At 37.5% G+C, this 14276-nt stretch overlaps 1 protein-coding gene and 1 pseudogene across 6 annotated transcripts in view; one reads left to right on the forward strand and one right to left on the reverse strand.

Moving 5' to 3' along the window:
- Positions 1–14276, reverse strand: part of Pou2f1 (POU class 2 homeobox 1) — a 141638-nt gene that overhangs the window by 78297 nt on the left and 49065 nt on the right. For 2 of the 6 annotated variants that reach the window (XM_051147777.1, XM_051147779.1), the window contains exon 2: positions 13517–13592. The exons of 2 other annotated variants lie outside the window; for them this stretch is intronic. The gene's annotated coding sequence lies outside the window, so the exon portion shown is untranslated. Of the gene's footprint in view, positions 1–6705; positions 6807–13516; positions 13593–14276 lie in introns of all 6 variants that reach the window. 2 more of the 6 variants (XM_051147775.1, XM_051147776.1) reach the window with 2 other exon arrangements.
- Positions 2369–4450, forward strand: LOC127190891 (heat shock cognate 71 kDa protein-like; annotated as a pseudogene).

A 14276-nucleotide genomic window follows, 5' to 3' on the forward strand; every position in this document is an offset into this window, starting at 1 on the left:
ACAATGTGTTGGATTGGACAAGCTCTGCTTGGTGAGAAAAGGTGAGAAGTAATGATGAAATGGATAGAAACCTACTTCTGCCATTTCCCATGATACACGTATGTGAAGTATTTAGTTGACTAGAATATACTTGATAGTAATAGAATGTTTCATTCCTTCATCTTCTGCATTCACAAAAATTTTTTTTCTCTTAATACCTCTACAATTTGCCTTTAAAAATGCTCTATACAATAATTTATTTAAAACACCTTTTTCTTTGCTAATTTGGTCTTTATTATTCAAGCAGGTAAGACTTGGAGCTACAGACAAGCAATCGCTGTTTGCTCTCTTGGCGGGCCAGTGTGAGTACCATCTAGGCCAAGACAGTCTCAAGCTGCCTCTGTAAAGAAGGAAGGTCATAGCTCACCAGGCTGGTGGACCGTTTTTCCTTCTACTACAAATCTCACCTAAGCAGGCGACTGGGTTACAGTGGAAAAGGCAATAAAAAGCAGACTTTTTGGTCCCTCTTGAAAGAGGCATTCTGGGAGCTCTAGAAAGCAAGTTTAAATTGTCCAAGAATGTTCACATTTCTACAAATAGACGGGACAAAGAATGAGGTGCAATATCCTTCCCTTATATTCCCCAACCATGGCCCATTTATATCTAAAAGAAAAGGCCAGATAGCTTCTAACACGGAGTTAAATGCACATACTATTTGGTCCAATGAAATATCAACAAAGAATCCCTAGGTTTAAAACTAAACCAAAAGCCAGGCAGTGGTGGCATATGCCTGTAATCCCAGCAGAGGGAGGCAGATGCCAGCCTGAAGGACAGCCAAGGCTATACAGAGAAACCCTGACTCAAAAACCAAACAAAACCAAACCAAGCCAACCAAAGAAAGAACAAACCAAACAAACAAAAACGTCCCCCCAAAAGCACCCTTAAAATATCTGTAAGATCTGCATCAATTAATTCAATCAAATCTCCTTTGAACACCTGGGTCAGGACTTAATTAGTGGCCTGTAGATGCCTTTAGCGAAGTGTGAAAAGTATCCTGTAAGATTCCGTGTTTGGGTACTCTGTCCCCAGATGACAGCACTATTTGGAAAGCCTAGTAAACATTTAGGAGGTAGAGCTTTGCTAGAGGTGTGTCACTGGGGGAGGTTTTGAGGTTTTTATAGACAAGCCCTACATCCTGTTCTTGCTCTGCTTCCTGACTGCTGGGGACCTATTGGCCTTTTCTGGCTTTCATAAGCAGCAGACTCACACATAATGCAAGTAAAGAAACTCATACACATGAAATAATTATTAAAAAACATAAACATAAAAATAAGTATAACTTTTAATACTCGCACACTCTGTCTCTGTCCTTTAGACACTTGGAACAACAATGAAGACATCAAACATCAGACTTTAGTTTTCTAATGTTACTATCCAGGGTACCAAAGAAACTAGTTGAAATGTTTTTTTAACTTCAAGAAAAACTCTGGGGATACAGTTCAATGGCAGAGTGCTTGCTAACACAAACAAAGCCCCTCTGCTGGGAAGGGGGAAAAGGATGTGATAAAGCTAGAAGCCAACTTAAAAGATTCCTCACCAAATTTCTGCAGAATTTGGACATACTAAATACAAATGGCAATGGGTGAGGGGCTAGAGCGATGGCACAGTGGTTAAAAGCCCTGGCTGCTCAATTCCTAGAACCCACATAATTGCTCACAAGCATCCGTAACTCCAGCTCAGGGGACCCGACACCATCCTCTGACTTCTTCAGACACAGAGCATGCTCATGGTGCACAAACACACATGCAGGTAAAATACCCATAACCAAAATTAAAGCAACAACAGTGAACAAAAAGATATCTATTATTAATAAGGCTTCATGAGTGCTGTCATAGATTGTTGTTTTTATGCTAGTATAGCTTTGTTTTTCCAAATCATATGCCTAATCATAGAAAGTATGTACATTAGCATTGTGATAGTAGAACTCTAGAGCTATGAAATACAGAGATGACCTGTCAGGAAGTACTTACAATCATTTACATAGTGTTCTGATGGAAGAGAAGTGCACATTGGACCTTCTGAATTTTATTAATGAAAGTTCATATTTAAGCTCAGACCTAAGTGTGAAAACTATTATAACTAGAAAGTCTATTGTAATGTGATAGAAACTCAGTTAATTTTAAATAAAATCTCACCAGACATAAGACAATATTAGAAAATTAATTATAAATTTGGTATTTAAATTATACACATTATTTAAAAAATACTATTTATTGGCACTACAAGTAGGAACTCTCTACTTATGAAACTGACTCATTGAATACAATAGCAGCTTTGTGGGTTGGTGTCATCTTATTGCCAGCACAACTGGGCCTACACTCAAGCAAACATGTCTAAAGAGCCTGCAGTTGGCACTGATCTTGGCATCACCTACTCCTGTGTGTCTTCAAGCATGGAGGAGGAGAACTGGCGCTGACGGCAGTAACTGAGCCACACAAAGCTGTACTGCTTCTGCTGATACAGTGATTAATTGGGGATGCTGTGAAGAGCTGGGTTCTGAAGAACCCCAACAACAGGTTTTTTTTTTCAAATACCAAATGTCTGATGGGTGTAGACTTAATGATGCTGTTGTCCAGTCTGATATAAAGCACTGGGCCTTTATGGTGGTGAACGATGCAAGCCGGTCCAATGTCCAAGTAGAATACCAAGGGGGACAAAAAGCTTCTGCCTAGAGGCGATATGTTCTATGGTTCTGACAAAGATGAAGAAAACTGAGAAACCTATGTTGGAAAGACTGTTACCAACACTGTGATCACTGTGTCAGCTTACTGCAATGACTCCCAGGGGCACACAACAAAAAAATGTAGATATTGGGCTCAATGTCCTTAGAACTACCAACTAACCGACTACTGCTGTTACTGCTTATGGCTTAGATAGAAAGCTTAGAGATGAAAGAAATGTGCTGATTTTTTATTTGGGAGATAATATTTTTGATGTGTCAACCCTCATTTTTTAAAAAAGCTTTATTTATTGATTATGTATACAATGTTTTTGCCTGCATGTACGCCTACACACCAGAAGAGGGCATCAGATCACATTATAGATGGTTATGAGCCACCATGTGGTTGCTGGGACTTGAACTTAGGACCTTTGGAAGAACAGCCAGCACTCTTAAACTCTGATCCTCCTCTCCAGCCCCAATCCTCATTTTTGAGGTCTAATTTACAGCTGGAAGCACCCACTTGGGTAGAGAAGACAGACAACTGGATGATCAACCATTTTAACGTTCAGTTTAAATGTAAGCACAAGGACATCAGTGAAAACAAGAGAGTTGTCTCTTGTCTGTGTACTGCTGGCAAACAGGCACTTACTCTCTACTCCAGCACCAAGGCTGGTAACGAGACTAATTCTCTCTGATGGAATCAACTTCATTACCTCTATTACCCTAACCCTTACCATTACCATTACCCTTGCTCAATTTGAAGAAGTGAATGCTGACCTGTTTCTGTGGCATTCTGGACCCTGTAGAAAAGGCCCTTTCCATGATACCGTCCTGGTGAGTGGTTCTACCAGGATCCCCAAGATTCAGAAGCTTCTACAAGACTTCTTCAATGGAAAAGAACGGAACATGAGCATTAACCCTGAAGAAGCTATTGCTTACAGTACAGCTGTCCAGGTGACCACCTGGAGACAACTCTATCTGGACACAATACTGAGAATGTTCAGGACTTGTTCCTCTTGGATGTCATTCCTCTTCCCCTCGGTACTGAAACTGCTGGTACAGTCATGACCATCCTCATCAAGCACAATATTGTCACTCCTACCAACCAGACAAACAGATCTTCACCACCTGCTCTAACAACCGGCAGGTATGATGTCATTCCGGTACATGAAGATAACAGAGCCGTGACCAGGAACAACAACCTGCATGGAAAGTTTGAGCTCACAGGCGTAGCTTCTGTACCCTGTGATATTTCTCAGATTGAAGTCATCATCCTTAATCTTTCTACTGTAGATAAAAGCACAAAAAAGGAGAACAAGACCAGCATCACTCAACACAAGGGCCCCTTGAGCAAGGAAGAAAAGTGCATGGTCCAAGAAGCTTTGAAGTACAAAGATGAAAAGAAAGAGAGAGATAAAGTATTGCTCAAGAATTCCCTGGAATTCTATGCATTCAATATGATAGCAACAGTTGAAGATGAGAAACAGAAGGTTCTAGATAAGTATAATGAAACAATAATTGGCTAGATAAGAATCAGACTGCAGAGAAGGAAGAAGCTGAAGAGAAGAAAGAACAGGAGAAAGAATGCAATCCAACCACCACCCCATCACCACCAAGCTGTCCCATAATGCTGGTGGCATGCCAGGAGGAATGCCTGGGCTTTTCCCAGACTGGAGAGCTCCTCCCTCTGGTGGTGCTTCTTCAGGGCCCGTCATTGAAAACGTTAAATCAATCCAAGGAGAATCATAGCATAGTTCCATAGAGAAATATATGAAGGACCCAAGTCCACCAAGTTCTAGGGCAATTTTAAACTAAGAGCTGCTACAGTAAGCTTCTGGGCATTTTCAGTACTTCGCCACAGAACACGTGCAGAGAGAAGAGATATCACTGCACATTGTAAGCACTGTTTCCTGGGTGGCTATGCAATGCCTTAAATAAAACTGTTTAAAATGGGGATCATGGCAGGGTGGGGAGAGGGGAGGAAGAGAAACACTGAATAAAGGACCTACTATCTATGATGGAATAATCATATTTGTGCCAGGAAACATGACCCAATTCAGAAATAGGACTTTTGAAAATGATCATATTAAGTGATTGGTTGTGATGCAGTTCAGTGGTAAAGAACTTGCACAGAGTGGACAAACTTAGCACTGCACCAACACAAACCAAACAAGATGATGTCATTAGTGCTGTTGCCGTTAGAAAAGGGGAAATTTGGACAGAGACAATACCGAAAGAAGAGACATGGATAGATTCTTTCTCAGAGCCCTCAGAAGAAAACAACCCTACTAGCACCTTGTATCAGACTTGCAATCTCTAAAGCAGGGTCGTAACCCCTTTGGCAAACATTAAAAAAATATTTACAGTATGATTCATAACCACAGCAAAATTAGTTATGAACCAGAAGCAAAAATAATTTTATGGCTGGGGTCATCACAGCATGAAACACTATACTAAAGAGTCACAGTGTTAGGAAGGTTGAGAACCATTGCCCTAGAGCTATGAGGCAGTAGAAAGTTGGTGATCTGCTGCGGCATCCATAGGAACTAACAAGGCTTCTGACCTTAGGCTTACCCATGTGAAAAATGAGGTTTGTGGCCTCAGAGCATTCTTAAAATGAGAATGACATTTTAAAATAACCAGGGTATAGAAATACCTTGGGTATCATTATAATCTCTTGATAGATAATCAATAAATGCTACTGTCAAGATTCTTCTCTCAGCACAAGAAGAAAAATGTAAGTGGATATTCATGGATATTTCCGTCTTTTAACCAAGCTTTAATTATAAGCCAGAAAGCATGTTTGTTCTACATGGTAAAAAGTCTTAAGATTGCTAAGACTACTGAAACACATTTGAAGAACAGGTGTTTTTCTTTTTCTTTTCTTCATGTTTTAACTGAAAAAACATTTTTTTTCCAGAAGACTTAAACTACAAACCAAGACAAAGATATCTGTTTGTCTAGGTGGACTCTCCAGGACAATTCCAGAAAGATACAACAATCTTGAAGTTGCCAGAAACTGATGAAGAAAGCAATTTGATCATCCAAACAAAAAGGGCTAAATTATTTATATATGTTCCTTTCTTTTTTCCTATTTCCTCTAATCTTAAATTTCTTGTGTATATTAGAAATGTCATCAGCAAACACATACAATAATGCTCTCAAGAATTTATAGAAAAGTTTCTAAGATGTGTATCAGTCAGCAAAGCTCTACCAAGAGTGCTGTTAGTGTAAGTGAGGCATTTTACTGAGTACACAAGAAACCAGTGTCTTCTCCATCCCTATATACTCTAAGTTATATAACAAAGGAAAACTCACATTAAATGTTACTATAATTTTTTTATTCTCTAGACACACTACTTCATGTTTAAGGAAATTGAAAAAAGTAATAAAAAATCGTTAAAAAATAACAAATTCTAGCTGGGAGTGGTGGCACACTCTTCTAATCCCAGCATTTAGGGAGGAGGAAGCAGGCGGATCTTTGTGAGTTCAAGGCCAGCCTGGCCCACAAAGAGAGTCCAGGACAGCCAAGACTACACAGAGAAATCCTATCTTGAAAAAACAAAGGAAAACAACAAAACCAAAAAACAAGCAAACAAACAAATTTTGATCAGTAGTGTTTCAGTTCTCTACTACTTAGCTAAATTTCTTTAAGGAAGTTATAATGTTAGTCATTATATTTATTTTATAGATTAGTAACTAAGCGCTTTTACTAAACTACCATCAAGGATTACTGCTACTGCTTTATTATTATAAAATACAGATGGTATACTAAATGCTAAGCTAATTTGACTATATTTCTATTGCTTGCTAGGTCACAGGCATCCCAACTATCACTCCATCACAGCAATAAATTTTAAACAGACTTCAGAGTTAAAATAAAAAAGTATGTATTTGATAAATCATTTTAATAGACAATCCACAGAATAAAAGGCAATCACCACAACACCTGGGTTCATCAGTGGTTACTAAATTAATAGTTTTACTTAACAGAAAATATTTACCAGGTATAGAAAGACTGCATTCTTTCTTTGAATTGATTCACTGAAAACTGAGAGTAGTTTGGTAATTAAAAAGGCAGGAAAGATCTTCTTACTTTTCCAGTCTAAGAATACAAAAAGAGAAAAAGGCAAAACTGAGTAAGCTGTATAAAATAACTAACACTTTAAGAGGATAAAAATCACATACAATGGGGAACTCTAGACTAGTCAGCAGGGAATATTTAGATCTCTTAGGTAGGCATCTCTCCTATGCCCATTTTCTCTTCAACAAAACAGATTTTTACAATCTGACCTTCCTGAGGGAACATGGAAGTTAAAGAGTCAGTCCTTGGAGCATGCATTTTAAGGTGTCATATTTTTATGAAGCGGGATGAAAATTACCTAAAGATTTTCTTTAATGGGTGCATTATCCTAACAAAATTTCACTTTTAGCATTCATCTCCCCCAAATTATAAGTATCAAATCATATAGGTCAATACAGATAGGTCAATGCAGATTTTTCCTTTTTTTTTTTTTTTAATTTTTTATTTTTCTTATTAGTTGTAAAACAAACAAACAAACAGAAAACCAAGATCATATTTTGTATTTGGAAAATGGAAAAAATCAGTACTTGATACACAGTGTGGTAATTCTGCACCATTGGCTGACTAGTATATTCTCTTCACAGCTCAGGAATTTTGATCAGCAGAGAACACCAACAGCCTCAAAAAAATTAGTATAGGCACTGACTTTCATTTGCCATATACTTTTAATGTCAAGCTATTTTGCAATTAGTTCAACTAATTAGAATAACTGGTATAATGTTTACATAACCAAACATAGTATTATCATCCATGTAATTGGGAGTTCATGAAATTTTGAATAAGTTAGGTTTAATGGTGCACATAAAATAAAAAGTGCAGCAGCTGAGTTCAGATTGTCAGTGCCCCCATAAAAAACAAAAAAGAAAACAAACAAACAAAAAACAGACATAGGAGCTTTATTTTTGACTTGGGTGGGTAAAGGCAAGTGAATTCCTGGAACTCACTTGCTGGCAAGCCAGTCTAACAAATTAGTAAGACCCTGTTTCAAAAAATGAGGGGCAAGTGGCTGAGGAAGATACCTCCATAGGTACACATATGCACTTACACACACATACACTACAGACATACAGAATTTTTTTTTAAATTAAAGCCAAATATGTAACTAGTTCAAATTACCCTCTTTATTTTGTAGATTCGAATGTTCAGTGAAAACGACTGTGACACATCTCATTGAGTAAGCTGTTACACAACAGCTAGTTCTTACTAACAACCCTCACTGGATTTATGGTTGCCTAGGAAACACAGATAGCTCTGAGCATATCTGTGAAGGTGCTTTCAGGCTGGCTGAACTGAGAGAAGACCCATCTTGAATGTGATTAGCATCATCTCATGGATTGGGATCATAGACTGATTAAGAGGGAAAAAGGAAGAAGGCAAGCGAGCAAGAAGCACTCCCCCCCCCCCCTCTTCCTCCTGACTCTGGACAGAGTGTGATGCATGATCTCACACTGAGGCCACAGTTAGAGCTAGTTTCATGCTCATCATCACCATGGTAAACCAACACTGTGAACTAAAACACATCTTTTTTTTTTTTTGCTACAGTTGCTTCTCTCAGGTATTTTGTTACAGCAATAAGAAAAACAATATGGCTACTTTACTTGCCTATCTGTCTAGGATATGATTGGCAGTTATACATGTACGTGTATTTCAGAGTACTTTAACATGAGCCATTTCATTTGCTTCTTATAAAAATCTCTATAATGTAGTTAGGTAGGTAGCTATGTAATATTCCCATTATGTAGACAATGTCCCAAACTACCAAGGTAGCTACATGACTTAGAGAAAGCCTAGGTACTAACAGTTATAAAAGACAACTAAACTAAAAATAAAGGATTCAGGCTACTCTAAACTGAGCAGGTAAGTTTGAATATTTATTCTTATTCATGTAGTAAGAGCCTCAAGCTTGAACCATAAGACTGGATTTACTTATCATGCTCTTTAGAAATGTTTTCCAGAGTTTTCTCATATAGTGTTCTCTAAGTCAGGCGTAATTAGACCACTCTAAGTGTGGCAGGAAACTAATAAAAATAATGTAGTTTTCTGGGTGGCCTTCCCCCCTACCCCCCGTTTTAAATACAAAACTTACTTGGAATTTCAATGATTTGGTAAGAATGGAATACAAACGTGTTAAACTGTCTTAAAGTTTTGGGGGAAAGGCATTTAATGCTGAAAAAGAGAGATCAACTTAAAATTCTCCTGTAACTGTGTATACAGGCAAAAAAACTTACTAAAATGTTATTATCAAGTACAAATGAAGAGAAATTGATTTTTTTCTTTGAAACTTTCTTAAACATGTTTAAGTTCTCTATGATAAATGAAAACACTTTAAATTTTAAAAAGGATAAACCAAAATACAACCTACATAAAATAATAAAGCACTTTAAACAAACAGGATAGCAAAATATTGACACAAATGAATACATAGAGCAAATATTAGCTTCAACACATTCACTGAAAGCCTGAAGAGTGAGAAAAACCCACCCACCCTGAAGGCTACAAACTGAAAGCTCTTTCTGGCTGTCCACTAGCAGGAGGAGAGACCTTTTATTCTTTTCAAATATTTCTCAACTTAAATTGGATGCAAATAAGCCAGGTGTAGTCCTTACAACTGTAACCCCAATAGTCCCTTGGTGAGTTTCCATAGCAACAGACACAGCTGGTAATGCCAAAGAGGTTGTACTGACCGCAGACTGGTTTGAAAAGTTTCAAACTGTTCAAACAATTGTGGTATCTTCATAAAGAATAAATACAAAATTATTTTTTAAAAATCTATCTTTGCTTGAAATATCAAGTAAAATAAATTATTAATTTCTACTAGTGCAAAAGTGACTTCCAGTGTAACAGCAGGGGCTAGTGTGTCTTTTAAAAGTTAGAAGATGCCAATCATCAAATTTAGGATAAATGCTTAAGTTGAAAAAAAGAAAATAAAATTTTAAGTGATTATTTATTGGGGCGGTGAGGAGGTCTTCCTAATGTAATAGACAACATCCAGAAAGACTAAGAGTTTTTTCCAATTTTGATTTAAACAGTGTCCTGCATAATTTTCTTAAATTAATGTGCTATGGCTGTTTTTCCCTATTAAAATGTCATAGTCAGAGAGGAAGTAGCTGGGCTAGCATTACCATGAGCACCAAATGGGAACTTAGAAATACAAATAACCAGATCTACTAAACCAGAAACTCTAAGAGTGAAGGTTCCAGAAATGTGTCCTAACAAATTCTCTACAAGATTCTGACACTCATTAAAGTATGAGCATCACTGAATTACAACACCTAACTTCAGAGGAGACAGATATGCGAAACAAATGCAGAGATGTATTCTACTGTCTGGAATCTGACTGACAGTAATAGAATAAAATGTAAAGAATTCACTAGCCTCCTCAAATGAGTCTGCTGGCTAGTGTCCTCCTTGTCTAAAGGACCTGCAGAGTGTCAGTGGCTGGGCACGCCTACTTCCTACACATGCAAAACTATCAAGAGAAAACCAAGAGCCCATGATTATTCACGGAAAAGAGAGTCTTTTGAACACAGGATACTCCACTCACTGTCACCCAAACTTATTTCCAACCATCTAGGTCTTCACACAGAGCAGAAAACTCAACCATTTATTCTTTTATAAGAACAAACTTTCCAAGACAGAAAACATAGGGATGAGTATAAAGCCTGAGCTATAAACTCTAACATTCTTTACTACCAAATTCATTAAAAATATAAATGTGCATTTCTTTAGTGTCTAACTTACAGACACTGTCTCAACGTGCTGCAAACTACTGCTTTACATATTTCTATGCTTCCACTTCAAAGAACCGCTAGGCTAGTAGCATTAAAGTGATCACAAACATGTTTAACTAGTTAACCAAGAAAAGCTTCAAACACATCAGATGCTGTTAAAAATGATGAACTCAACCAAGCTGTGCTGGCTAGTTTTAGGACAACTTGACACACGCTTAGAGTCATCTGAAAGAAGGAATCCTCAATTGAGAAAATGCCTCCATAGTATCTGAGGTAAAGGTCCTTTTTTTTAAACTAGTGATTGATGGGGGAGGGCCCGGTCCATTGTGGATGGTTTCATCCTGGACTAGTGGTCCTGGGTTCTATAAAGATGCAGACTGCGCCAAGCTATGATAAACAACCATTGTAAGCAGCACCCTTCTGCATTAGTTCCTTTCTGCAGGCTCCTGCCCTGTTATAGCTCCTGCCCTGGCGTTCTTCAGTGATGGACTATGATGTGGAAGGGTAAGCTCCTTTCTTCCCCAATTTGCTTTGGTCATGGTGTTTCATCACAGCATGAGCAACCCTAACTAAGACACCAACCACATCATTTTGTGAAACTCATTATAAAAAAAAATTAAGTGCTTTCAGTAGTATCCCCCAAAAAAGTACTTTTAAAATTTATTGGGGGCTCGAGATGTATGTGGCTCAATAGTAAAGCACTTGCTTAGTATGCAGAGCCTTGGGTTCAACCCCAGCACAACAATAAAATAAATTACTTTAAGTAAATCTAAAGACTGGTTACAGTTTATGAGAAAACCAAACCAAAACAAATCAGAAAGACAAAGACATTCAAAGGAAGCCTTTCTTTATTACCAGGATTTTCTGCGCTCTGCTTTCAAGTGAAATTTACTTAGGTCATACATGCATGCATACTTTTTGTTTAAAGGACAATGCCACTGGGGATAGAATGTAGGGTCTCATACAACACTAGGTAAATGGTCTCCCACTGAGCTACACTTATCTATCCCCAAACGGATGACTTTACTTACAAGTCAGAAGGCAGGATAAATAAATAAATATGCACATTTGGTTCCTTTCTTTTGTGTGCCATATTATTTTGTAAAATTGGAACAGTTGTATCACAGGAATACCTTGTTTTGTTTTATTTTGTTTTTTGAGACAGGGTGTCTCTGTGTAGCCTTGGCTATCCTGGACTTGCTTTGTAGATCAGGCTAGCCTCAAACTCACAGAGATCTGCCTGCTTCTGCCTCCTCAGGGTTGGGATTAAAGGTGTGCGCCACCATGGCCAGCCCCAACTATTCTTTTTTAAATCATGTAAAATGACACAAACTGAGGCCAAATAGATGGGTTAGCATTATGTTTAAGCAACCTAGCCTTTCATTGGAAAAACTTTACATTATCCATTTCCTTTTCTTTCTTTTTTCTCTTTTTCTTTCTTTCTTTTTTTTTTTTTTTAAATAGGGTTTCTCTGTGTAGCCTTGGCTGTCCTGGACTCTCTTTGTAGATCAGGCTGGTCTCAGAGAGATTCACCTGCCTCTGCCTCCCACGTGTTAGGATTAAAGGCGTGCGCCACCATACCCGGTTCCATTTCCTTTTCACTGCAAGACTTTCATATGGTAACAAGTCTTTAAGCTTAAAACCAGAATTGTCCTTCCTTGTCTAAGTCTTCTCTGTTTTGAATCTTTCTTGTAGCTCTCTATTAAACCAAGCTTTGGGACCATGACTAGTTTGTCTAAGTCTTTGTTCTTTTGAGAGTTTCTTTGTATCAAGGGTACAGAACTGACTGCATAGGATTTCACTCTTTTAGTTGTATTTATTTGATTAATAAGGTAAAAATATTCAGTCAGAATATAAACAAAAACAAAAAATACTAAGAAAATAAACAGTTCAACTAAAAATCTTTTAATCAATAATTAGAAATTTATAAACATTTCATTTGTTCATTTAAGAAAAAAATAGAACAACTCCACCAACAGATAGATAATGAAAATGTGGTGTATATATACATAGAGGAATTCTACTCAGCCATACAGCAAAATGGAATTGCATAAAAATGGTTAGATCTGGAAAGCAGTCTATTAAATGAGGTAACCTAGGCCCAGACAAAAATCACATGCTCTCTCATATGACGTTCCTAACTTTGAACATTTGTGTGTACATAAGTTGGTATAAGCCGTGAAACTGGATAGGAGACCACAAGGTGGGAAGAAGTGTTGAGCAAAAGGGATAGGACAAAAAGGCACAAATGACATGAAAGCAAGTGTGAAAGAGGCTACTGGGGATGGAGGGTACAAAAGAGGAGGAGATGAGAGGAGAGGTGGGAAGAGAAACAAAAACACATTTTGTAGGAAAACATACCACAGTAAGCTGAATACTTTATATGCTAATAAATCTTTTTCAGAAACAAAAATATAGGCCTGAGGAGATAACATGCCAAGTAAAGACTACTGACACATACTGAGGCTGAAATGGCTCATTTGCGAGGCTGTTAGCCTGAAGAACATTGACACTTAACAAACAGAGAAAGGAAGAAGATGCTGAATCTATTTCCTATTGATTCTTTAGTGCTGTCTTAAGACTGTGATGACCTAGGTAAGGTTCAATCTTTTGCAGTTCTTTTCCAACAGGAGTAGAGAAATGAGATAATACAATAAGCACAGAAACCAAAGTTGAGTTGATTCCTTAGGTAAAAACATCTCTTGAATAAAAATACACCAGTAGGCCAGCTGGACGTGGTGGAACACACCTGTAATCTCACAAGTCAGTGAGACCAGTCTAGTCTACAAAGTGAGTCCAGGACAGCCAAGGTTACACAGAGAAACGCTGTCTTGAAAAACCAAAAAAAGAAAAAGAATAGTTGGACAAACTGCCCTTACTCTAAGAGTTTCTGCCAATAATCTTTCAGTATCATAAACCCTGTCAACCTAAGGTCACTGCACATCAACTAAGCAAAATACAAATGGCTAAAGCAGCCACACCATATGCTTTTGGAATTACCTTTCGTAGAGAAGGGCAGTCCCAGAACATCTCTCCTACTTAGGCTCTTCTTCCTTCATATTCAAACTCACTCATTCTGCAATTACAACAAAAAATTCACAATGACCCTTAAGGGGATCCCTGCTCTCCCTTAGAGATAAAAAGCCTTCTACAGTGCAATCACATTTACTACCTATGATGATACCACACAACAGACTCAACAGGACATTGAGGGAACTAGTCTATTATAATTACAGCTTCTCAAGTAATTCTCATACTCCACAAGTATCATGGCAGAGATTTCAACAGCCTTTTCAGTATTCTGGAGTAAATCTGATGTAACAGCTGCCAATAACTCTGAAAATAGAAACCAGGGGTAAGACTTCCACTGAAAGACTACACACATACCAATGTTTCAACAAGAAACAGAAAATGGAATTCACTGTGTAGAAAACCTATAAATAATTAGCTATTCAATAATATATTTTATTCTAAAGAAATTATGTTTAAATTCTATAACAGGGCTAGGGCTATAGGTACTACTGCCATTATATTATCTTCTTTTTCTAAAACATTATGATTCTTTGGTATTATCATTTTTCTCCTTATGTAAAGACCTTGGTTTATTTCAACTAAAGTTAACAAATACTTAATATTTTTACAATACAGTGGTACCACTGTCTAAGTAAGTAAGAATAGACCACATAACACAGCCAAAAATTAAACATCTGACCAAGTGTTTTAATGTGTGGTTGAGTTCCCCAGGCCAAATAAATATAGA

This window comes from Acomys russatus, chromosome 6 (assembly GCF_903995435.1).
Source record: "Acomys russatus chromosome 6, mAcoRus1.1, whole genome shotgun sequence".
Classification (NCBI taxonomy): Eukaryota; Metazoa; Chordata; class Mammalia; order Rodentia; family Muridae; genus Acomys; species Acomys russatus.